Below are 26,568 nucleotides of genomic sequence, written 5' to 3'. Positions count from 1 at the left end.
TCCAAAACCACACTTTGTACACCATTAAGGAGAGACATGAATGTCTTTCCCATCTAGTGAAGGTACTGGCAATAAATAAACTAAATCTTGGTCCCCAGATGCTGTGGCAAGACTCCCCAGGTAGCCATCATTCCACACTCTGGAAGCATCTTAGGTAACTGAGGGATACAACCTTTTATGGATTCAAGAACAATAAACTGAAAGCCAGTAGAAAAGACTCTGGCCCCTACAGTAACCTCCACAACTTAATTGTGGGCCAATTTAATACCTTGATAAGATTTATAATGTTTGATATCTTTAACCAACTAAGATTCTTGCGATGAGAAGTAATAAAAAACCAAACTAGAACTGTATTGAGTAAAAAAAAAAAAAAAAAAGAATTAATTTTCTTCTCTAATTAAAAAGTTCAGATATAAGATCGGCTTCAGGGACAGCAGGATCAGAAGTTCCTCATGGAGCAGTGGCTGGACAAATGATAACTAGTAGTTACAACTCCGTGTTATCTTCTTAAACTCAATCTCCTTTGCATAATTGAAAGATGACCACAAGAATTCAGATCCCAGATCTGCATATTTTCAAGCTCAGTGGAAAAAGAAGACGGCTTTTCCCCTCAACAGTCAGTTGGACAGCAGTCCTGAGGCTGGCTTATGCTGTCACAAATCATGCTTCTGCCTGGTAAAATCACTCTGGCCAGCAAGATGGCTTAAGCCAATTAGTTCCCTTTTCTGGAGGTGAGGAGAGGTAGATTTTGGCTACCAAAAACACAGGAATTGATAATAGGAGGCAATTTCCCCCAAGGAAATCTAGAATTCTCTTTTAATGAAAGGAGTGAATATAGAACTTGGGAGGGTAAAGTTATTTAGTAAACAAAATTACCAGATATTCTTTATCTGTAACATAAAGGATATATATTAGATGATTTCAAATGTCTCTTCAAGATCAGTGTTTTCTGCATGTCCCTATGTCATTTCATGTTGTGAACCTCTGGGTCCCCTTTAATGCTGAGATTCATGGGCGTCCAAGGATCCTGCTGAAATCGGTAACATTATATGAACACAAGCTTAAAACATCCTAGTGTAGTTAAAACAATCATTCTGAGGGGTTCTCGTTTGTTTGTTTTGTTTGTTCTGTTTCCATTTAGAAGCTAAGCTGTAGTTTTTTAATTATGCGGTGGATAAATTAGTCTTGACTTTTATGGATATACCATTAATCTAGTAACCATAGCTGCTAGTTGATTTCTACTCTTTCTGAACATGGAAGTTTTGGTATATGCAACTTGTGAAAAATGGGTATCAAAAAGATACTATTAAATGTGTGAATAATACACAATGCTGTTTCATAATAAAATTATGTCTCAGTTGGTTTTTTTTTGTTTTTTATATTTTGATTTTACCAATTGTAATTCCTGACCTAAAATGGACAGTTAATATTTATAGTCCTTCAATGAACATTTTAATATGTTACCATAAAGTTTTCTTACTTATATAGAGAATTATCTATTACTTTTTCAAGTCATTATACTTATTTTTCAAGGGCTGACACTAACTCATTCCATTTTGCTTTGGCAATAGATAACAGAGAAGAATAATTACCACTTTCAAAATAAGGGTACAAATTCTTGACCTATGTATTATGATTATGACTTGAAGTGTTTGTATTTAATGAACCTTGAAAGAATAGAATGCTTAAATTTTCAAATAATGTGGTCCATTATGATGACATTTAAACTTTAAAGTGGTAATTAAAATGGTTAATAGCAGATATAGCTACTCTGTTGGGACAAAATGAACATGTTGATAGGAAATAAAAAGCCTATGGGTTTATGGTGATTTTGAACTTTTAAATTTAAGAACTTAACTATTTCTAATGAATTGAATTCAGTTAATAAATGTGACAATGGACCTTAACTGTGAGATGGGATATTTGCTATTAACCACTTCAAGTTTCCTTTACTTATATCGAGGGTGGCTAGTGTTTTGGACTTTTTGTTTGTTTTAGCCAAACCAGTTGACTCGTGCTTTTTAAGGCGATATGAGTAAGTCATTGTGATTTCATTCTCCATTCTCCCTTCATCATCACCTGGCTGAGCTGGAAGCACTGTCCGCATGGACCACCCACATTTATTCTGTCCCTGTCCAGGTATTGCCCATCTCTTAAACACGTACCTGTTATCCACTTTTCTCATCAACAAACATTCAGTGCTATCTCTAGCTCCAGCTACCTATTCGGAGAAGGGTCAGCTCATTATCTCGTGATGAGTGGTGACAGACAAGGTAAGGAATTAGAGTGTCATTCAGTAAGATAAGATACTGTGACAGAGAATGGGCAGGTAAATTAAATCGTTTTTTAGTGTTCCTGAGAGGAGGAATCCTTCAATCCTTTGAAAAGAGAGGAGATACATGTGGATTCATGAAAGTTCAATTATAAGCATATCTCCTATGAAATAGTTTGACTATATATCCATTTTATACATTAAGGAAATATTAAAACACCTCATATACACAGGAGAGAAAAACTTTTATGTTAGGACAATCCATTAATATAAAAATGATATTTGGAGGCTATGCCTTTCAGTATTCAACTATTATAAACAAATCAAGCATTTCCAGTTGAAAAATGTTAATTTTTATGAGTAAATATTTAAGTTTTACCAGGAAATAACCCAGGCTTAGGTGAAATTTTTGCTTTTAATCACTATTTAATATGACAGATGCATACAAATTTATGAGAACAATCATAGTACGGAAATGAAATGAAGAAGTAACATAGGTATTCTTGTGTATGCCTGTACTATCCAATATGTGTTTGAAGTGTGGCTAGTCTAAATTAAAATGTGCTGTAGGTATAAAATATACACCAGAGTTACAAGTATAGAAAAAAAATGTAAAATATCTCAATAATTTTTATATTGATCGCATGTTAAAGACATATAACATTTTGGGTATTTGGGGTTAAATAAAATATGTTGTTATAACTAATTTCACCTGTTTCTCTTTATTCTTTTATATGTGGATATTAGAAAATTTTACATTGCACGTAGGACTTACATTAAATTTCTATTGGACTGCTCCGTTCCAAGCACTACAGCATAGCATTAGCATACTGAAAATTACTTTTTTCCAGTTAGTTCTCATGCATGGTTCATATAATTCATGGCCTTTGTATTAAAAATGCTTTCATATAGCTAGAGCCATTAAAATGTGTTATCATAAAGGAATAGAAAAATGAATTTTTCTTTATCGTACAATTCCATAACTGACGCTGAAGGCTTTTTCATGTGTAACTCTACCATGCATTAGGAATGTCTGGTGCAAAGCATAAATCTGCACAGTTGTACATTTCATTATGACTCGTTGTGACATTCCCAATTACATTTAGAAACCTTACCTACAGTGTCCCCAGCAATCTTTTTAACCACCTAAATACATTTTGTTAAACTCAACTAAGGTATTGAACATGATTTATTTATTTAGCTGTTAACTCTAGTTTCTTTGGCATACCCCAAAGTTGAACTTGCATCAAAATCTATTTGCTATCTTATTATTAAATAATACAGAGCCATGAGGACCCCACTTTCAGAAACACTGGGATCTTGCCGTTCTTTCCTGTAGTAAAAAGAGTGTGTGAAATTATTAATTTCTGTTCAGTAAGTATTGGTGTGAAAACTGATCTTTTTATAAGCACTGGAGAAACGAAGAAAGTAACCTCTTGCTATTTCCATTATCAATCCCAGCTTTTTTGTCTAATACTAAAGCTTGCCCAAACCCTTGAGCAAAATGGGCTTTTTTTCTAAGCTCACTTGCCAAATGTTTTTAAAGCTAAACTTTTTTCTATGCATCACTTTTATCGAAATAAAGAACAACCAAATGTCAAACAATCTGTTTCTATTCTAAGAAGACTTCTATCTAGATGGTGTTTACAGTACTCAAATATAGAATAGCATTTTTGGAATATCAAGTAAGGTATTTAGGAGACCTAAAAATCCATTGCATAAAAATTTCAATCATAAATTGTTTTCTAATCTCAGCCACAATGAAAATAAAAAATAAAAATGAAAGACATTCATGATTAAAGAATATGGTTTGACAGAGTATAAAGGTACTATTGCCTAACTGCATAAAATGAACTCTTAGCCGCTTAATAGTGTAACTTCACTTAGAGTTGCTATACAAGTTCCTAAGAAGATGGGAAAAAAATGAGTTTTAGGAAGATATTCCAGATAAAACAAAGTTAAAATCTTTTTATTTTGTAACTCACATTCTCAAAAATCACATTTTTGTATAATGTTCATTCTATTCCCAGAAGATTACGCATAACAGCAGATATAGACTGTGACTACTCTAATATTTCTATTTGAAATATTTGTCTGATTTAGAGCTAAACCAATTAGAGCTAAACCAATCTTGTTCACAAAACTAGTTCTATGGAGATTATTTTTCAGTGTGCAGATGAACTCTCCAAAACAACACTTTTTTTTTTAAATCATGAAGTTTAATGTAATGCTCAATTTTAAGACGAGTATGTTTATAACGATAATAAAAGACACATTCATCCATTCTTTGTTATTAAAAATAACAATTACGAAAATTATGTGTGCATAATGGAGGTAGTGCATATCCTGGTATAAATAAGTGTAAAAGCACCCTGGGAGAGATGTGTGTTTTTTAATTCTCTTAATATGAATGAAATAGGACAGTGCTTATTCCCTTTTGTTAAACCAGCTTGGCCACTCTTACACGAGTAGCCAATAAAAGATCTCCAAGACGGGAACAAGGAGCTGCAGTCTTCCACCTGGCTCTCTAGCCCCTATGTAGCAATTCTACAGCTTTGTGGCGCAAGTCAGTTCAGCTCCAGGCAGTTAGGAAGTTAGCTTTTACTGAGTATTTACAGCACACTGAGTAATACTCTCACACCCTCCTGGAAAAACTGGGACTGCCTACAGAGCAGAGCAGAAAGCACCTGGGGCCGGAGAGGAAGCAAACAGAAACCAATTAGCTTAATAAGGCAAGGTTTTCTGGAGGACATTGCAGCTTGAGCCCCACTGTTCTGGCTCTTCCTGAACTATTTTGCCCTGTTTTTTGTTTGTTTGTTTGTGTTTGTTTTTATTCTCCCCATGAGAGAAGCAAAGCTAATTCCATTTGTAAAAAGCATTTTCTACTTTTATTTCCTATTCTTTTAGCATTTTGTCTCAAGTTTCAGTGTATCCTTGCATACGTTATTAAAGTGTACTTTTAAAGAAAACTGGAGCTGGACAATAGTGATAAAAACAGACTTTATTCAGAAACTATTGCAATAGGGAAAAAGAGACCTCATTATAGAACTGGGCTCCATTCCTAATGCGGCAAGGATAAATGGAGATTTATAGCCAAGGAGCAGGGAGGGGGTTAGTAGACGGAAAGTTACTAAAAGGAGACATCAATGGTAGGGGGATTCCTGTTAAAGTCATTTAACAGGATTTTTGCTAAAACTGGGCTATGCAGCCACAGCAAGAATCTGAGCCAAGGTGGAGTCCTCATCAAAAAGAGGGCTCAGAGGAGCCTGAATGAAGTTTGGTCAAGAAGAAAGTCTGTCAGTATTTATGTTGTTCTTCTTAAATAACTGTATCTACTGAGCAAGGTAATGATTATTTTCCACATTTCAAACACAAGTTTTATGTATAGTTTTATGATTATTTCATGCAGTCTTATTGATTTTTCTCTTCTGTCTCTAAATGTATAGTTAATTCTGGCATCCATTCATTTGATTTGATGTGGGTAAGGATTTACTATTAGAAGTGCTTCAGAAAGTCCAAAAATAATAATTTTACTTAAAACATATAAGAGACAGAAATAGAGAAATAGACAATAATGACATAGGGCTTATAAGAAATAAATGCTGCTACAGAGGAACAGAGCAGTGATGAGCACAATATTTGGAATAAACCACTCTTGTCTAAAAACACTTTTCTAGAGACATCTTCTAAAATGTTTTGTGTTCTCTGTAAAAGAAAAAGTGATATAATATAACAACTTAAATCAAGGAATGACTCCATTAAAATGAAAACCAAAGAAAACAAAAATTAAATCATAGTATTGATGATAAGTAGCAAACTATAAATGGTAGAAAATCCCAATAGTAAGAAGCCGAAGAGTAAGAAAACAGGGAAAACATAAAACAACTAAAATACTAACATAAATTTTATTTACTAATGTTAAAAACAGATTGACCATAGATTAAAAAATAAAAAAAATAAACTGTAGAGAAGAATAATACTATTATTGCAAAATAATAGGGTTTATAATCTAAAAAGTAAATCTATGTGTGAAAACCAAGAGTGTTTAACATGTATTTGGAAAACTATAAGAAGATATCTATACTGGATATATCCTGGTAAAAATTTTATATTATGATTTTGAGGTCAAATATTATAAGCATCCATATTGCTGGGGCACCTGTGTGGCTCAGTGAGTTGAGCTTCCAACTTTGGCTCTGGTCATGATCTCACGGTCCGTGAGTTTGAGCCCCACGTTGGGCTCTTTGCTGACAGTTCGGAGCCTGGAGCCTGCTTTGGATTCTGTGTCTTCCTCTCTCTCTGACCCTCCCCCGTTCATGCTCTGTCTTTCTCTGTCTCAAAAATAAATAAACATTAAAAAAAATTTATAAGCATCCATATTGAAAAGAATAACACATTCCCAACACATGAACAAAAATCTATAAATTCAAAACTTTTCCACTATATCGAATGCCAAAAAACATTAGAGCAACCTTCAAAAGGCATTGAGAAATAAAAGATTTTGTGTCCAACTAACTTAAATTCCTTATTTGATGTGTAATAGCAAGACTTTTCTAAAACAATTATTCAAAAACCTACTATCCTTTCAAACTGCTGGGACTTCCTCATGTCCTTTTTCTTTTTTTTTTTTTTTGTCTTAATTTACCCATGTTTACTTCTTTTATTAAGTAATACTATGGCTATGATCTTCTCAAAGCAAATTCTGATCCCATCCTATTATTGGTGAAGATATCTCGGTGACTTCACATTTTTCTCTGGGAAAGACTATGAGCTGTGCCTACAAGATACGGCGTACTCTGGTCCCCACCTGTCTAGGCACATTCACTGCACTCAAGCCACTGGTTGGCCCTGCTCCTTTTTCTCTAAGCATTGTTCATATTCACCAAGTTAACTCCTACTCTTCTTTTTCCCCCAGAGAATATATGCCCCTTTTTTGCAGTTCCAAGCTGTTTTCATCACTTTTAATACTTGTGTAGTATATTTATGTTCAGATAAAATTAAGAATCATTTTATTGATGCCTGGATGGTTCAGTTGGTTGAGCATCCGACTTCAGTTCAGGTCATGATTTCATGGTTCACAAGTTTGAGCCCCGTGTCTCTTACCAAAAATCCACTGTCAGTTCAAAGCCTGCTTGGGATTTTCTCTCTCTCCCTCCTTTCTCTCTGACTGTCCCTTACTTGTGCCTTCTCTCTCTCTTTCAAAATAAATAAATAAATTTTAAAAAATAATTTTATTGAAATCAAAGCACCACAATTTTTTTTGGTGATTTGATATTAATACAACCAGTAATTTAGATAGCATTATTTTTCTTTAAATAATGAATCTTCTTATGATAAAGAAAGTACAGCTTTTCATTTTTTTTTACATCTTTCCTTCTGTTCTTTCTCATTTCCTACAGAGTATATCCTAAGTGATTATTCTTTATTTAGGACAAGTTATTGAATTGAATACACTAATTTATAATCAATAAACTATTAAATATTCTCATTATATCATTTTTTAAAAACATAATTCTTTTGTGTTATTCAGATTTACCATGATGTCATCTGTAAAGATAACTAATTTACCTTCCCTTTCCAATGTTGGTATCTATTAAACTCGTCAGATATTCTTGCCCTTTGAGTTAATAATATGGTTGACTTATGTTTATAGAGTTTATAACATTGAACCATCCATGTATGGTTGTTATAATCTACTTTATCATGGTAGATTATTCAGATACTGTGGAATTCTAATTATAAACTTTTATTAAGTAATTATTTAATGATATTCATAAATAATAGTAGTCTACTTAGGTAGATAGCTATTTTGTTGTGTTTCCTTGGGCATATTTTTCTCTCAAGACTGTGATAGCTTTATAAAAAGGGAAGCTGAGGGGCATCTGGGTGGCTTAGTCAGTTAAACATCTGATTCTTGATTCAACTCAGGTCATGATCTCATGGCTCATGAGTTCAAGTCCCATGTCAGGCTCTGCACTGAGCATGGAGCCTGCTTGGGATTCTCTCTCTCCTTCTCTCTCTGCCCCAATGGTCCCTCAAATAGTTAAAAATACCATTCATAATTCTGATTATTTTAAGCACCTACATACACACACACATAATATGGCATAACTATACCATATTTAAATAGATAATAACTGAAGAGACTACTAATAGAGATACTGCAACCTCTTTTGGTGTTTATACCCATACCAGATACATCTAATTTCCAGTTTTCATAAACACGGGAACCCTGACACTATAGGGCAGAGCAAAGGAACAACCACCTAGTGCTTTCACTTTTCCCTCTTCTCTTACCAAAATTCCAGAGCCTGGCCACTTTCTACTTGGTCCTAATAAGGAAATGCTGTGAACTGCTGATGATGGGACCATCCTCACTCTGCATTCTCTCATCATCCAACATAAGCCAAATGCACCCACCAACCACTATCTGGAGAAAGAAGCATTTTCATCCGTTGACCATATCATTTTGATGGGGTTTTGAAGTGATGGTGTGGGTTTGGAGCTGATGGCCAAGAAAGAATTCTTGAAGGTGTCATTGGTGATTTTATTAAAGCATGGAGACAGGATCCATGGACAGAAAGAGCTGCACTGGGGTTAGGAAGACTGATTTATTATATACTTTCACATTGGCACAGCGTAAGTATCTAAGGAACTTTGGAAGCAAGGTTTCCAGGACCTTGAGAGGCTAGCTGTGATTAAAAACGTCATTTATGGGGTGCCTGAGTGGCTCAGTCAGTTAAGTGTCCAACTTTGGCTCAGGTCATGTTCTCATGATTCACGAGTTGGAGCTCCACATTGGGCTCTGTGCTGACAGTTCAGAGCCTGGAGCCTGCTTTAGATTCTGTGTCTCTTTCTCTCTTGTTGCTCCTCCCCCACTCATGGTCTCTTTCTCTCTCTCAAAAATAGATAAACATTAAAAAAATTAAAAAAAAAGAAAATGTCATTTATTACTGTTAATAAAACCTCATCATGAGACCTTTCAGATGTGTGTCAGGGGCCATATGCTTAGAGTAAAATTGCCAACATATATTTGGGGGTCAAAGATAAAGGAGGTATGCAAAGGAACTTTAGTGTTTAAGGAGACTCTCAGGATCCTGGGGGGGCGGGGCAGGAAAATGTTAAGCCAAGCTTCCCTTTTGTCCTGAGCAAAGTGTCATCATCGAGGCAGCTGAGCTCCTAGAAGAAGGACACAAGGAATGTCTGAAAACAGCACAGTACATGTACCCCACGTGGAGTCACACAACATGGGTCACACTGGGGATAATGGGAACCATGTTGTTGCTTAGTTGTGTTGGTTAATCCTAATGATGAGGGAACATAAGGCAAGCTGAGGGAAAAGCACAGGTGGGATATGTGTGATATTCTTCAGGCACTCCTGGATACCCAGGAACAAAGAAAAAGGGAAAACAAATGGTAAACTGATAGAGATCACAGTCATGCAAGACATGAGTCTCCATCAGTTTTCAGACATTCCTTGTCAACAGTAGGATGCAAATTACCAGGACTAGAGTGATCTGTCAAAAGACATGTAGTTGACACTGCTGAGGATGAAAACTTCTCAGATAAGGAAGGGGCACAGCAACAGTGTGGAGGTAAAAGTCAGAGATCATTTGTGGGCAGAAGGATCTGATTAATAATTACGAGGGACCATAAGGCAAGCTGAGGGCCAAGGACAAGCTAGCATTACTGCCGCCCTCCCCCAGGTGGGATATGTGTGGCATTCCTCAGGCACTCCTGGCTGCCCAAGGATGAAGGAAAAGACAGAAAACAAATGGTTAAACTGATAGAGTCTCCATCAGTTTACAAATATCTCCATTTCCTGGATGCCTTAAAATCCTCCTCCTCTCCATAGTGATATGTGGAGCAAAGGCAAAAAGGAAATGACTGGAAAACTAAATTTCCTTATAACCTACAGCCCATTGACAAACACTTGAGGCAAATACAGAGTACAACATTTCTCCAGGAACCCCCTACTGTCCTAATGTTAATGCCTTACTAGGAGAAAAACAACTTTAGCTTGACAATAGCAAGGCCTCAAGTATCTTGGGAGTCCTATTTAGCATATCAAAGTCCTTCTGGAAGCCTCCTTTTGGACTTTACCTCTCCTAACTCTATATTATGTAACCATTCACTCTTTATAACCTTAGTGCAGCTCTTTCTGCTCACAGGTCCTGTCCCTGTGCTGTAATAAAATCACCCTTTTTCCATCAAAGACATCTCAAGAATTCTTTCTTGACCATCAGCTCTGAACCCCCACCACTCCAAAACCCATCATTAACATAATCACATACATCAGCACTGAGGACAGTACTCTTCCTTGTATGTCTACCACTACTCGCATTAGCTGTTCCCATAAATCACCATGTGTTATTTTTAAATGCCTTTTAAACTGTTTGGGCTAACTTTTACTTCAAATCATATATAAGCCACTACTATTAATTAGTGCCATCAAATAAATAGAGAAATGGGCCACTACCTAATGAGTATCATTAAAAGAGTGTCCAAAGATAGTATGCACCTAGTATTACAACCAGGATGTTCATGATTGGTGCAATCAAATTAAAAACTCTGTAATCCAGTGTCAATACTTACAAACCCTATAGGATTATAGAGATAAAATTATAGTTTTTCCTCATCCCTGGGATGATTATAAATGCAAACTCTGCCAACAATATATACCCTTACAAGTATTGATCTCTTTTCCTCTTAATTATAATGATCTTTCTTCCCCTCCGGTATAAGCCTCATTTATTTGTATGCAAAGACATTACATTAACCAAGTGTCCAAGGACATCTTACCAAGGACCTCTTCCCTGGCCACTTATCAATACATACAAGGAAGGCTATATATACAACATAGTATTACCTGCCCCAAGGCATGTCTAAAAAAAAAAAAAAAACAAACAAAAAACAAAAAACAAAACAAGGACTATGACCGTCATAGGAATTCTTCACTAGCTGAACCTTCTCACAATACCAATTGCAAGTTATACATAATCCTCTATGGGATCGGGCTTTACAACAATTGTAATACTGCCTGCCTAGAGTAAACAGTCATTGCTCTTGGATGTTATAGCAAAGACAATTCTTATGAAAAATATATCTGATCATCCAGGGAAATTTAACTGCTTTTTTATGGGGGTTTCTCTGCTCAAACTGACAACTAATTGTTTATCTATTGCAAAATTTTCTGGGCCTACCAAGACCACCATTAATAATAATTTAGGAAAATAAGAGAAATTGCCACCCAATGTTACTTTTCAGGGGGATTCTTAAAACATGCACACACTACTTATAGGAGACAGAAACAATAATGAAAAGCCTGGAGGCAAAGCTAACCTGGGAGGAAAAGTATTGGTGTAATCCTATTTCCACTCCAAGGAGCCACCCTGAGGCTATGATAGCTATAGACTGGCTGTCCAGAAAGGTTTTCCTTAGAACAGAAATGATGGGACAAATCATCCCCCTACTGGAACACAGCGATGTCATGATGAATAGGTACAGAAATGGGCCAAATGTATAATACAATTCATGTCTGTTTTTTGAAAAAAAATTGGTCCACCTTTAGGATCACATAAGTAAAGGCCCCATGGTTTGGGATCTAAATTGGTATGTGACAAAATTAACAAAAAACAAACAAACAAACAAAAAAACCAGAAGGCAAGTATTAGTGACTTATTTCTCTCAATATAGTAATTTTCCTTGGTTATAATTTTCTGTTGGTGGGAGAGAGAGGCCTTGGCTTAGAACAGGTTTCTAAACTTTGGCATTATTGATATTTGGGGCCAGATAATTCTGTGTTGGGAAGGATTATTCTGTGTGTTGTAGGATATTTAACAGCATCCCTGGTCTCTTCCAACTAAATGAAACTAATGTCCCCACTCCTAGTTGTGACACTCAAAATCATCTCCAGAATTGCCAAACAGCTCCAGATTAGCTATGGAGCAAATCCCACACCTCCACTGGGTTAGAGAAACATGCTGTATCATTTTATCTGGTTTCCCTACCCCACCTCTAGCCCTTTTTTCTAATTACTGGAATCTTGTCCACTCACTACATTATCTTTAAAGTGACGAGTAAGAGGTCTGTCCTTAATTGTCAAAATTTCTGTTCCCAAACTATACCATTAACATTAAATCTATTCTCTTTTTTATATGTGAGGGTTATATGTTTCATTTTTTTCTATGTTCACTTATTTTTTTTAATTTTTATATTTTTAATTTTTTTAACGTTTATTTATTATTGAGAGACAGAGAGAGACAGAGCATGAGCAAGGGAGGGGCAGAGAGGGAGGGAGACAGAGAATCTGAAGCAGACTTCAGGCTCTGAGCTTTCAGCACAGAGCCCAACGCGGGACTCAAACTCACAAACCGTGAGATCATGACCTGAGCTGAAGTCAGACGCTTAACCAACTGAGCCACCCAGGTGCCCCTCACTTATTTTTATTTTAAAGAGTAAAATAACTTTGCACTTCTGTGACTTCCATACCACATTTTCCCACATTTTATCTTTAAAAAAAAAAGTAGGAACTATTTCATAAATTCAGTAAAATTCCTGATTCAATCCACCTTATAGGTAAAGAAAATATTTTTTCAAAGTACCATCTTAACTGGAAGGTTTAAAATAACGTCATTGATGAAATTCATTTTGTGAGTTAAGAAATTATTGCTTCAGAATATGAGTGTAACCTGAAAGATTAAAATACTGTCATTCAGTTTTTATAGATGTCATCAATCATTAACTTTCTTCCTTTGCTCTCACTGTCTTAAGAAAAGTGAGGTTTAAAATACATTTTACACAAAATGCATTTTTTCCCTAACAATTGTCCAGAAAGAGTTGCTACAGAACACTGATGCTGGATTACAACAGGGGGATTCAGTGGGCAAGTGCCTTCTTAGGGTATTCTGCTGTGAGTGTGTGAATCAGTGCCTTGGGGTCAGAGAAGTGACTGGTTTCCTGGCCCTGGTAAATGTAAGCATGAAAAGAAGGGAGAGTATAAAAGGAGTGATAAGTTAGGAGACCTTTGAAGAGAAGATTAATGTACTTACAATGTTTCCCATAGTAAAACATAAGTGGAATTATCTGCTACCCTATACACCTATTCTGAACCTCAACTTTGCTCTTCTTGCCTTTTCTTTCTGAGAAATATTTTCCAAATTCTGTAAAGGGGTAGAATGTATCTATTGCCCATTTAGAAAACTTAACTTTCTAAGTTTTTCAGTTTTTGCTTAAAGTCCATTTAAATCATCAAATATTATTTCATTTTATGCAATAATGTAAATTTGGCCTCTATTTTATTTTATTTTATTTTATTTTATTTTATTTTATTTTATTTTATTTTTAATTTGAGTACAGATGGCACAGGATCTTACATTAGTTTCAGGTGTATAACACAGTGATTCAAGTTTATACATGACACTATGTTCGCTTCAAGTGAAGCTACCATCAGTCCTGATACTATCACAGTATAATTGACTGCATTCCTTATCCTGTGTCTTTTATCACCATCATGTATTTATTCCATACCTGGAAGCCTGCATCTCCTTATCCCCTTCACCTACTTTGCCAACCCCGTACCTCCTACCCACTGACAACCACCAGTTTGTTCTCTGTATTTTGTTTGATTCTGATTCTGCTTTTTGTTTGTTTATTTGTTGCTGTTGTTATTGTTTAGATTCCATTACATCAAAATAAAAAAAAATTTGAATAGCAAAGAAAACCATCAACAAAACAAAAAGACAACCTACTGAATGGGAGAATATATTTGCAAGTGATACATTTAGCCTCTACTTTGAAAGTAATGACACAGAGTCTGTAGAAAGCTGTCTAAATCTATGCTTAGTGTGAATCTCTTATAACAACTGTTGATGCTGAGACACTTTATTGAAAAGTGTGTCCCATGCTTCATGTGTGAAAAGAGAGGCTAGAATAAAACTCAACTAATTGAGATGGATGAGTGGTACAAGAGATAGGGATTTTTTTGTATACAGATCTCAACAAAAGTAGTGTCAAACATTATGAAGAGCAGGCGTTAATGGAAACTTGGAAAGTCCAAAGAACTATATTTCTAGAACAAATTAATTAATATTAAGGAAGAGTCAATATAGTATCTCTCCAAAGTTTCCAGTGAGAAAAAAAAAAAAAAAAGTCTGTTGCTTTGTTTATTCTAATAAGGGATTTTTTTTCCTGATGTTTTACATGCACTTTCATCCTATGTCTTATGTTGGGTTTACTAGGGAACAGCTCAAGAGAGGGGTTCAGAAGCATGCAATTAACTGCAGGGCGCTCATCTGCAGTAACCTGTAAGGAAGTGAAGTCAGGTAGGGAAGAAGAAGGGAACAAACAAGGATGTATTCTCAACTATGGTCCATCTTTTGCCTGATTCTCTGGGGAATAGCTCTGGAACATAAACCACATTGCAGAGTTATCTCCAGTGAGGCGATGGGAACAGACTTGGGCCCCAAGTCTTGGACTCAGCCATTGGTGGTGAAGTGTCACCTGAAGGCAATTCACTGTAGTATAGGAGCAGCAATGTTTATGTCAATGAGTCCCAATGGAGATTCATCCTATGTCTAGAGATAGAAAGACATGTCTGAGAGCCCCAGCTGTTTGAGCCTTCTTAGTGCAGGTACTAGGGCTAAAAGTGATTGAGCCTTCCATTGATTCCAGCTGCCCCAGATGACTCTGACCTAGCCTTCAAGCTGACCCATGTGATACCAGACATCATGTAGCTCAGAGGCAAGCTTTATCTGCCAAGACATTCCCAAGCTGCAGACTGATGAGCAAAATAAATGTGACCATTTTTTTAAAGCTACTAAAGTTTTGGGGTGCTTTCTAATGCAGCCACAGCACTGAAATGTGTGGGTTCTAAAATGAGTTGAAATTTCACTTCACACATAATAGGTGTGCAATAACTTTGAATGAGTAACAGAGTTTTCTGTGTTTTAGTAGAATCAGTACTTACCTCCTATGGTTCCAGATATAGTACACAGCAAGACTTTAACAAGTATTTGTATCTGTATTGATTAACAAATTCCTCAGTCTATTTGAAGGTACTCCAAATTAACAAAGGCATCCTTTTATGCATTTCTTTGGTTTTTCACCTAACGATCTAAATATAGTTTCCTTCACTTAAATGTTACTTAAAAAAAATAAAATAAAAGTAACTTCAATGTGGTTTTTGTATAATCTCAATGGAAAATATCAAACTTTTCTCAAAAAAAAAAGGTAGAATTAACCAGTAGCAAAGTTTATATTTTTCATGGAATTTTATCCATAACTATATTCATAGGTATTTACACAATTGCTTGAGAATAAAAAATAATAGTTCACTGTCAATTTATATCAGGTTCATATTTTGTAAGCTTCTCTGCTAAAAATTTACATTCATTATTGAATCTGATCTCACAAAATATCTGTAACGAAGGATGAGAAATTCCATTTCACAGACAAGGGAATCAAGGCTGCAGTTAAATCGCCTAAGCGAGAGCACAATGTGAATGTCTAATGGAGTGGCAGTCTAAATAGGATCTGTTTACTAAGATAACCCAATCATTTTAAAGTTTAGTGACTTCCTACTGAGTTTAAACTTAGAATTCCAAACTAGATGTTTACTGAGTCAGGTATTAGCTCTCAAATAACTTCAAGTTTCAATTTTTTCCTCATACTCACCTTTATTGGAAGAACCAATAGATATCAAACTTGAAAAAGAGCAATTACAAAATGGCGGTAGGGGACAATCAAACTATTTTGTGCTACTCCTGGGGTAAGGCAGGATGAAGAATACAATTTCAACTGAACAAAAAGAATTTTCCAACAATCATTGCTGCACAGGATTGCAAGGACCTGATTTTAAAAGAAGCAACTTCAGAAAATATATTTAGTCAAAGTTTGATGAGACTCTCACTGAATATATTACCTTTTTTTAAAATTAAAGTATAATTGACACAAACTTGTATTAGTTTCAGGTGTACAACATAGTGATTAAACCTTTGTATATGTTGTGAAATGATCACCATAATAAGTCTAGTTACCATCTGTCACTATACACAGTTACAAAAAAATTGTTCCCGTGTGATGGGAACTTTTAAGATTTACTTTCTTAACACCTTTCAAATTTGCAATACAATGTTATTAACTGTAGTCACCATGCTGTACATTACACCATATCTTATTTGTTTCATAACTGGAAGTTTCTACCTTTTTAATCCCTTTCCTCTATTTTACCTAACCCCACACGACTCTTCCCTCTGACAGCCACCAATCTGTTTACTATATCTATGAGTTTTGTTTTGTTTGTTCATTTGTTTTGTTTTTTAGTTCCCACATATAAGCAAAATCATAAGTATTTGCCTTTCTCTGTCTGACCTTAATTCACATAGCCTTAGAGGGCCATTCATGTTATCACAAATGGAAAGATCTCATTCTTTTTTTATGACTGAGTGGTATTCCATCATGTAAGTATATATACTACATAGGTATAGATACCACATTTTCATTATCCATTCATCTATCAATGTACACTTAGTTCCCGTATCTTGGCTATTGTAAATATTGCTGCAATAAACATAAAAGTGCATATATCTTTATAAATCTGTTTTTTTCCTTCAGTTTTTAAAGTTATTTCTTTTCTTTTTGTGGCTGTTTGGGTGAGTTCTACTGCCCTGTGAGAGATCACTGATCCTTTCTTCTGCTTCATCCAGTCTGCTATTGAACCCCTCAGTTTTTGGTACTTTCTTAATTTTTTATCTCTTTGTTGAAGTATATGCTATGTTCATTCATTCTTCTCCTAAGTTCAGTGAACCTCTTTATGACAATTACTCTTTCTCAGGTAAATTACATTTTCTCCATTTCATTAATTATTTTTTCCTGGAGTTTTATTTTTTTCCTTCTTTGGGAACATATTTCCCTGTCTCCTCATTTTGTTTGACTTGCTGTGCTTGTGTCTATGTTTTAGGTGAAACACCTACCTCTCCCAGTCTTGAAGGAATAGTCTTGTGTAGGAAATAAAACTTATCATTTGATCTTTTCCCAGCTCTTGGTTGTCACTTGAACCTATGTGATTGTCTAAGTGGCCTAATTTATTATTAATAGGGACCATTTTTTGAGGGGATGTCAGTCTTATGAATGTTCCAGGGAGAGGGATTTTAGTCACCTGCTAGTTTCAGGCTGATTGGAATCTAGACTCTCAGGCAGCAGCATTTAAGGTATTCAAATATATACAGTCCTGGGGGACTTCAGTTGTAAATCTAGGCCAGCTGATCTAGAGGTGTCCCCTTGGTGACAGCTGTAAAACTCAAGGCTCCAGACAAGTGTATATGCTCCTTTCTGGGAGATACCAATGAGCTAAAAGGAAGCCAAAGAAGAGCACAAAGATGGTGTCCCTGGCCTACATTCCTTGAGATCACTGTTGTACCCTCTGGATGTATGATAATCCATGGCTAAAATCCCAGGATAAGTAAATAGGCCTCTTTCACAATACTGAGGGTGCATTTCAATCTATTGTATGTTCAGTGCTCTGGGAATGGTAGTCTGACAAAACTGTTTCTCCAATTATTTTAATCCCATGGGTCCCATAAATGCAATCCTCCCTGGCCACCAGAGCCAGGCATTCAAAAGGTGTCCCCTGTGTGAGTTCCATATGCCCACTGTCATTGGTGGAGCCATAGATGTGGCTTAGGGATGGGGCACTCAGCTTCCTGGCTCTGACAGGGGCAGCACAGGGGTGGGTGCACCTACTGGCATTAACAGGTTAGAGGGAGAGAGATAATGGAGCCCACCAGCAATGGTGCTAGCAAAGTAGAGGAAGTGATGCCCACCAATGCCTTCATTCTCAGAGAGAGTCCCAACAGATTCCTTCCCCTCCAGCAAATGCTTTAAGATTAGCAAATAAATCTTCTTCACATATGGTCTAGGCACTTTTCAAACTGCTCCTTTTGGTGTTGGGCCCTGGGCAAGTGAGTCTGCACACCAACCCTCTGAGAATGGACTCTCCCTTTCCTACAACTGTATGGATCTCCTGGAAATAAGCCCTATTGGTTTTCTAAACCAGAGGCTTTGGTGGCTTGTCCTTCTGGTACAGGTCCCAAGGACTGAGGTGCCTGATGTGGGGCACAAACTCCGTGCTCATTAGGGAGAAACTCTGTATTTGTGAAATCTCTCCTAATTGTGGGTCATTGTGCAGGGTCTTTTTGGTGAGAAATGTCTCTGCCTCTCTTACCCATCTCAATGTGGCCTTTTGATTCTTTGTCATGGAGTTGCTATTCAGTTAGTTTTCAGGTCATTTTTACAGGATTTATTTCAGATGTAGTTGTAGATTTGTTGTGTTCATGGGAGGAAATGAGTTCAAGATCTTACAATGCCATCTTGAACCGTCCCCTGTTTATATTCTTTCAGTCTCAGGATATTTATGTCCTCAATTTTAGGTTAACAGAAGGTTTATGTCAGAGACATACCAAAAAGTGTATCATTGGTTCTTGGAATCATTTTACTATTATTTTAATTTAGATCTATTAATATTAAATACATAATATACATATATACAAACCCGCCAGTATACCAATGACATTAAAGAATTATAAAAATATGTGATTTATTATTCTCCAATACCCTTAGATGTGTGCATTTATCGTTATTTTGTAATAAACTAGAAGGCTGTGTTACTTTTTACTTTAAATCTCAGAATTTCATCAGCAAACTAGATCTACACACTTAAAACTTCTAAGACCTACCAACTATGTGCAATAGACCCTTTTACCGTTAAAGGGATCAGGTTGATATTTTCAGAGGCAGCCAATAAATGTCTCTTCCAGTCTGACACCAGTAATAACTCTCCAGGTTTTAGTTTAGAGACAAGTTTATCAGGTTGGCTTGCCATCCTTGAAAATAGGTTGTTAAAGTGAAAAATCTGAAGGACCTTTATAGCTCCACTCCCTCAACTGCCTTTATACTAATAGTAATCCTGTTTTAATTCAATACCATTTAAAGCTTCCCTTGTATATGATTTGTTCACAAAACTGCAATACTTTCTAGTCTGCCATGACAGCCACAACCCAGAGGCCAGACCCAAGCAATTGAGGCCATTTTGTGTCAAAATAAAATCTGGAAAAAATCCAGCTAGTGGATATCCCATGAGACATATATATTTCAGAAGTGTAATAGTTATCTACTACTTTATGGACTTCTGCACAGTACTGCTAGACATAATAAATTCAGATAAAAGGCAGCCAGACATAACATTCCTAGAGAACTACCTACAGAACTCCTTTAATCTATAGTGCATCAGCTGAGCATACAAGTAGGCTATTAGGCATGATCTCTACAACTTTGAGTTAAGTGCCTACAGAACCTTAGATTAATGGATGGTGGATTTAGCACTTGGATGCATTTTACGGGGTGCTGCAGTATTAGAGGCTTAATGATGAGCCTTTAAAATTTTTCTGATGTTTTTTTCTTATGCTACCCAACACACACACACACACACACACACACACACACACAAAATCATAATAATTCAATGGAGAGCCAGATATGCTGACTCTGTCCACAATGTCCATTCATTGTGGTTAACTGACAGGTATTTGAGTTAGGTGCCTTTGGATTTTTCACCATTGTTTGCTAGGAAAGGGGACATTTGGAAACTGGTGTTCTAATTATGTATCTAACAGTGCTTTAAAACCATGTACCAATCATTTAATGACTTTGAGGTTCACTTATTTATGTATCAAATTTGAAGGATATTCAAGATGATCGTTATTGTGCTTTCCATTTCTAGTAACCATGGATGTATGTGTGTATTCATATACAAACACACATACATACACAGTACCCTATAATTAACCTATAAAATATTTCAAAAAGGAAATTAAAGAAGTATGTTTTGGGCACCGGGGTGGCTCAGTCGGTTAAGTGTCCGACTTCAGTTCAGGTCATGATCTCGCGGTCCGTGAGTTCGAGCCCCTCGTCCGGCTCTGTGCTGACAGCTCAAAACCTGGAGCCTGTTTCAGATTCTGTGTCTCCCTCTCTCTGACCCTCCCCCGTTCATGCTCTGTCTCTCTCTGTCTCAAAAATAAATAAACGTTAAAAAAAATTTTAAAAAGTATGTTTTGATTAAATATATTTTCATCTTAAAAAGTATAACAAAAGTTAAACTAGGATTGAATCATGAAAAATATGATCTAAAAGGTTGGGCAAAGCTAACATGGAAAATAATGAAAATTTATTGGTTGTCCTACATTGATCTCTTTTTTAAAACAATAAGATAAAAGAAACTGAAATATTTAAAATGTATGTCTTACAGATTGTCAATGTTCCTTAAGAATCTAGGTTATGAACGATTACCTAGAATATATAATTTTTCAGGGAAAAGAATGAATCTGGCATTTGGTGACTTATTCTTATTTTAGATTGTATTTCTTTAAATTAAAAATCAAAGGAAGAAGCAGACACAAAAGGCTTGTTATACTTCACCCCAGCTCTCCTATTATGCATGGTGATGGATCAGAAATGTAATATCTCATTTACTTTGTCACCCATTTTCATATTACATATTAAAGTGCTTTTTGCATTGATCATCATGACACAAAAGTTAAATGCTTGTACATAAATTATTTTACTAACTACATTGGATTAATATTAACACTAAATGATTAGTAGTTTATGTAGTAGGACATACATGTAAAGGAAGGAAAAAAATAGAAAGAAAACAAATTAGACACTTTTCTTTCCTTAAATCCCATTATAGTAATCTCAAATATAAGTATGATGAAGTAATAATGATGAATTAATAAAGAAAATGTATTTATAAAATTTTTATTTTATATATAAATAATGAAAAAGGTTGCATATACACACATAATATGCTATTGAATATAAATGCAGATTCACAAAGTGTACTATGTAATCATGCTCTCAACAACAACGCGAGCTTTTTATGTACTATTTCTATCATTCGGCATGGATGCTGAAATGTTCATCCTCACACACTTGAGTTGCAAGGCTCTTGACTGACTGAGGGACTGCTGAAAAGCCACCCAGTGCTTTCCTGCTACTTACCCATTCCCTGGTATCAGTCAGCAAGCTGGAGTAACTGACTTGGGCCTTAATGGGGACAAGTCTAGATATTCAGATTTGGGACATAAAAAGTGAATTGAATGAAGAGAATATTAGAAATGCTATGAGTATTTTCTTTCCTCTAGATCCCGGCCCTTCTTAAATAAAACAAATAAATAGCCAACCAAACTTAAAAAGAAATAGAGAAGTAAGCTTAAATGTACCTGATAAAATATTTTCTACTTGATAAAATATTGCCTATTTATGAACAAATGCTTTAAATTCAGTCTTTGGAGGTCATGAAAAAAGACCAGACTTTCCAGATTCCAGCTCCAGTCACAAAATAGAATGTATATCTATGTGCCTAAAATAAATATATATGTATGCATGACTTTTGCAAAGAAAACTATGAAACCTTCCTGCTAGGGAGACTGCCAATATATATGTGCTGAAAAAGGCTAACTTGAATATTCTAAGTCACTAACATCACATGTGGTCATGTTGGCTTAGTAGAAGACAAATTTCATCATTTAGGGAACTTTATGATCTTAAAATTAAAGAAAAAATAATAGAGAAGATTTTTATTCTTGAACTCATGTGTTACATCAAATAACAAACATTTTTAATTATGAGATTATAGTATTGCATAAAAAGTTCTGTTGGCTACATAAGCCACTTGTTTTTATTATAACAACCTTTGGTGGAATTATAGTCCCCCTAATTTAAAATAGCTTGTTAAGTAGTCAGTATTAATCATCATTCACAATCATTTCAGTTGTCAGTGTTATCTAGATGGAAGGATGGGAAAGAAGTGATGAAATTTAGAATTAAAACCATATGAAAAGTTTAGGATCACAATAAATTTTCCAGAGGAACAACAGAGGAGTAGAGACTTTTTTTCCTAATTTCTCTTTTTTTCTTTTACTTTGAGAGACGGGTGGAGTGGGGTGTGGAGAATCCCAGGCAGGCTCCACAACCCTGGGATCATGACCAGAGCTGAAATCAAGAGTCGGAAGCTCAACTGAGTGAGTCACCCAGGCGCCCCACAGAGCAGAGACATTTTTCAGCGTTACATCTGATATGGATTCCCTACAATGTATCCTTTGTTTGTGGGCTTTACCCTGTACAAATCAGAGCCATCTTGGATATAGTCATATCACTCTGAGACTCGGTTTAATCTCTGTAAAATGAATAGATTCACCTGTACAATATCTAAGATCTATTCTGGGCATGACATTCTGGTCTAGAATCCAGATACACAATCCAAAAAGCAAATAAGATTTCTATGCTTGTGAGAACATATGACCTCCATTTCTTTGCATGTAAAAATACCTGTTATGTCCGAAAAAAAAAAAAAAAAGACACTGAGATTCCTCTTCACAGCTCTATCTCCAAAAGGAAAGGGAAAAAGCATGAATCACCAAACACACCATCTTTCCCCAAATCCCAAACCTAATTCTCAAAAGTAATTTCTTTACCTGTACAGTCCTTTCTGAAGAGAGTTATTTAACCGGATGGATATTTCTTGTTCTACTTTTGCCACAAAAGTTACAGATTTCTAACTCCTTAGCCAAAATTTTAGTATCTGCATGGAAAACATTGTGCATTTTCTTGGCAAACATGGTACATGGAAAATATTCCCGTGTCTGCTAAAATGAAAACATGAAGCATCAATAATCAAAACAGCAAATCTGTACACTCACCTCAATTTTAAAATTTCAATTTGTTTCAGGTACAGACCAAAGATCTTTCAGATAAAAGAAACTCCTAAATGAATAAATAAATAAATAAATAAATAAATAAATATCCTACGAGTACAAAAAGTATATTTAGAAATTGTAACACTAATTTATATTTGACAGTTTTTATCACAGAAAACTTCTGGTAGTATTTTAATTAAAGTAAGCATTAAAAAATACCATGAAGTACAAATAGAAACTCTTTAGAGTGTTCATAATGTAGAATTCATGGATAGTAAAGTATTTAAAAATTAATAACTAAGTCAATCCATGTTTATTGATCCTCCCTTTATTTTATTTGAATCCATTTATTTTGGTAATTTTTTTTCTATTAGTTTGAATTTTTTCTTTTTTTAAATTAAAAAAATTGATTTTTATTTATTTTTGAGAGAGAGTGAAAGAGCACGAGTGGGGAAGGGGCAAAGGAAGGGAAACACAGAATCTGAAGCAGGCTCCAGGCTCAGAGCTGACAGCACAGGGTCTGATGTAGGGATCGAACTCATGGACTGCAAGGTCATGACTTGAGCCAAAGTCGAATGCTTAACTGACTGAGCCACCCAGGCACCCCTAATTTTTTTTCTTTTTTAAGTCAAATAAATGAACCAAGGAACTTTTGCACTATGTATTATCTGAGTGCAGAATTTTCACATTCTTTTGTGTGTGTGTGAACATGAAGCACATTTGTTTGAACATTTTCAGTTTGGACATATAATATGTTTTATCTTTTATGAATTTAGTTTGAATTCATTCGTTCACTTCTAAAGTCTCACTTTCATTAAGGTGCAAGCCTGAACAGGGTTTGGGTTAGTAGAATATTAGGAAGATGTTTTAACACAAGCTTTAGAGCTTCAACTCAGGATAAATTCTGTTCTGTGAGGTGGCCAGTTTCCCTTGAAAATTTAAGACTAGTTTTAACTGAATACTTTATGCATAAAGTTTTATTTGCACACTGTTCTGTCAGATATTCATTTCATTAAGTTATTTAAGTGGTTGTTCTTCCAGGGTTGATTCATTGCAAACAATCTTTTTAATAAAAGTACATATCAAACTTTATCATGATTATAAGACAAGATTCAGCAAACAGATATTCAGGAAATATATATCAAACTCTCTATGGAATAGGTAAATCTGTTGCATAAAATAAAATGTAGCTATTTATTTACTGAAGCATTTTCTTTTATTGTGGATATATTGACTAATCTACTTTTGTTTCCTTCTGGATCCCCATAGCCCCTTATGCATGTCCCCAAATTGTTAAATGCACATTGGCAGACAGCCACTGGCTCATTCTGGCCTTCCTGAAATGGCTCTGGGAGGCTACACCTAGGCTCTGTGCAGAAACTAATTCTACCTTTTGAAGTAAGGATGATGCTGTAAACGTAGAATACCACTTTGATATCTGTATAAGATATAAATCATTTTCAATCGAAACAAATGTGACTTTTTCAATGTACTCACCCTGCCTGGGCCATTACTAGTTTTTTCTTCCACTTTCTTCTGTTATCAAGGACACTTAAAAATGGTATTAGTGAATGAACACCATTATTTATTAAGGAACATAATAGTGTTCATTATTTTTAATTTATTGGTGAAAAGAGAATTAAAAAGGAATGTTTGGGGTAATATTTGTGAATTAGTTTGTCTTTTTCCTGGTTCCACTAGAGTCCTTCTCTATCAATACCTAACTATGGAAACTTTCCATAGAACTCTGGTCTCCTTTGACACTTTTATTCATTGAAAATATCTAATGCATTAGATTAGCTAATAATAATAATTTAAGGTACTACTTCTCTGGGGAAATTTGTACATTAGTGAACTAAGGACATACCTTTGGCCTTGTGTTGAGTTGGCAAGAGATATCTTTTGTTGTGAAATGTTCCCAGTAACCACACATATGAGGTATATCTCTTGATTGGCCAAATTTAGGGCTGAAAAAAACCACAACAAAATTTTGCGAATAAAATGTGTTCACAAGCTTAAAAACACTATCATTTTGTTACCTCTCCTTATATTAAGCCCCTTATTATTTTTTTTTTATTTGAGAGACAGAGAGAGAAAGAGAGCACACAAGCAGGAGAGATAGGCAGAGGGAGAGAGAGAAAGAATCTTAAGCAGGCTCCAAACTCAGCACGGAGCCCGACATGGGGCACGATCCTACAACCCTGGGATCATGACCTGAACTGAAATCAAGAGCTAGAAGCTCAACTAACCGAGCCACCCAGATGCCCCAAAACCTTTGTTTTTAATGAATATTTTGAATAGGAAAACAGATGAATTGTCTATTTCTGATGGTACACACACACACACACACACACACATACACATTGTATCAGAAATAGATATGTGTATGTGCATATATACACATATACATATATTTTATGTGCACACATATATTTAATGTATTTATATATGTATGTGTGTATATATATACAAAATTTGGAAATATTTATACATGATATACACATACACAAAATATATGTTATATATACGTGAACAAAATTTTAAAATAGACATAATATTACATATACAAATATCAGAAATATAAATCTTTATTTCTGAATTTTTGGTCTTATTTCCTTTAAATGTATAAAGGTAGCATGTAAAGAGTGATCTGTCCACTGATCCATCTATTGACATTAACAACTTGGTGCAAATCATATTTTTTTTCTATTTCCCAAGTATCCCATCTGACCTTAGTGACAACTCATTTTAAAAAATGATGAGCATTATGCTGTGTTTCTTAATAGAAGTATGGATGCAAGAAGCATATTACAAAGGATGAAAAATGTAACTACACGTTGCAATCTATTTCTTATGTAGGTCATTCTCTTTGATCCTCACTTGAAAGCATTACCATTTCCAGGAGATGTTACAAAAAAATAAAAAGCAATTACCACCACATCTCAGTTAGAGAAGCTTATAGTATTAAGGGTTCATCACATTTTTCACTCTTACTCTTTTCCCATCTGCAAAACACTGTTGCATGGTTTCAGGCCAAGAAGTTGAGACTTTACTTTTCCATTAGGATTTTTTCTTTAGCCTTAAAGAAATTCAACTTGTGAGTAGTGCTTTTTAAGAGTGTTAAAAAATAAAGGAAAAATGGTTATTCTTTTACTGAACAAGAAACTGTAGTTATGCGATGCTGTCTTTTAATACCATCACTGAATATGAAAACGACATTACTGCTTCAGTGAAATACTTTACATTATCCAGAAGAGGTTTTCAATAAAAAAAATTTCATGAAATTTGAAATTCAGCAGGTTTATTAACACCCAAACTTTACCTTTTATAATCTCAACTTTCATAAGAATTTATTCTATATTTTACTAATTTATTCTCTTGGTGAGAGAGGACATTATTATTAACATTTTGTCAATAGAGAAGTGGGGACAGCAGTGATAAAAATGTTCAAAGTCACCAAATTACAGTTGGTGGAAGAATTGAAATTAAAGTTTTGTCTCTTGGACCATAAGTCTCTAAGTAAACTATTTAAGGCCAAGAAAA

The 26,568-nt window shown here is 35.2% G+C and overlaps 1 long non-coding RNA gene across 1 annotated transcript; it reads right to left on the bottom strand.

Annotated features, from left to right (window-relative positions):
* Positions 1-6,576: 6,576 nt before the first annotated feature.
* Positions 6,577-24,954, bottom strand: LOC124520163 (uncharacterized). Its single transcript, XR_006964265.1, has 3 exons — positions 24,893-24,954; positions 23,029-23,092; positions 6,577-6,603 (listed from the first exon to the last, which is right to left on the bottom strand). It is a non-coding gene; the product is annotated as an uncharacterized LOC124520163 (long non-coding RNA).
* Positions 24,955-26,568: the final 1,614 nt, after the last annotated feature.

The sequence above is a fragment of the Lynx rufus genome, unplaced genomic scaffold (genome assembly GCF_022079265.1).
Source record: "Lynx rufus isolate CCGP_SWC_20201006 ecotype Redwood Valley unplaced genomic scaffold, mLynRuf1.p SCAF_3, whole genome shotgun sequence".
In the NCBI taxonomy this organism is placed as follows: Eukaryota; Metazoa; Chordata; class Mammalia; order Carnivora; family Felidae; genus Lynx; species Lynx rufus.
This window is presented reverse-complemented; position numbering and strand designations above follow the sequence as displayed.